We start from the raw sequence: 830 nt of genomic DNA, 5'->3' as shown, positions 1-830 counted from the left end.
GTATGCGGTGCAGCCGTCTTGCCGTCCTACACACGCCTCCGGGTACCAACTCTCGAAGGACAGACATGTCAGTGAAGTCGAGTAAACACAGCTTATCTCTCTGGTCTCAGGGTTAGAGTTTGTGTTCTACTTCCTGTGTGTCCCTGTGGGTGTAATGGTTGTCTCTCTCGTCTCAGGTTTAGAGGTTTGTGTTCTACTTCCTGTGTGTCCCTGTGGGTCTAACGGTTGTCTCTCTGGTATCAGGGTCGTCCTCCGTCTCCTCCATGGTGAGTTTCAGTCGGGCTTGTGAGGAAGTCCAGGTACCTCCTCCTGTCCCTCCTCGCAGACGTCCAGAGTCGGCCCCTGCTGAGTCCTCGCCCTCCAAGGTAACCAGTTTACCTGGGTCCACATATTAAAGAATAGACTTTGTTTTACAGTACCTGAATATAAAAATACTAAAAGTAATATAAACGCAAATAAATACTTTAACACTCGTTTGGAGTCAATAAATATATGAGAAAGCATTTTAAAAGCGTGGAAACCGGTTGTGGATTGCCCATGACGTTCATACTTCTGAGAAGAATGCAGATCATGTGGATTTTATATATAACCCTATAGGGCCAGAACCAGACCATGTCCTTAACCAGGTCTGGAACCAGACCATGTCCTTACCCAGGTCTAGAAACAGACCATGTCCTAAGTCCTATGTCAGCTACCTAACCCATGAGACTGACTGGTGTCCGTCCTCGTTTCCAAAGCTCTCTGTTTGGGCCGTCCCAACCACAAAGCAACCACGCCGTCTTCAGACCCCAAACTGTTTCCACATGTTAAAGTTGTAGTAAAAATGTAGT

Source organism: Etheostoma cragini, unplaced genomic scaffold (genome assembly GCF_013103735.1).
Source record: "Etheostoma cragini isolate CJK2018 unplaced genomic scaffold, CSU_Ecrag_1.0 ScbMSFa_1075, whole genome shotgun sequence".
In the NCBI taxonomy this organism is placed as follows: domain Eukaryota; kingdom Metazoa; phylum Chordata; class Actinopteri; order Perciformes; family Percidae; genus Etheostoma; species Etheostoma cragini.
Note: the sequence above shows the minus strand (reverse complement) of the source record.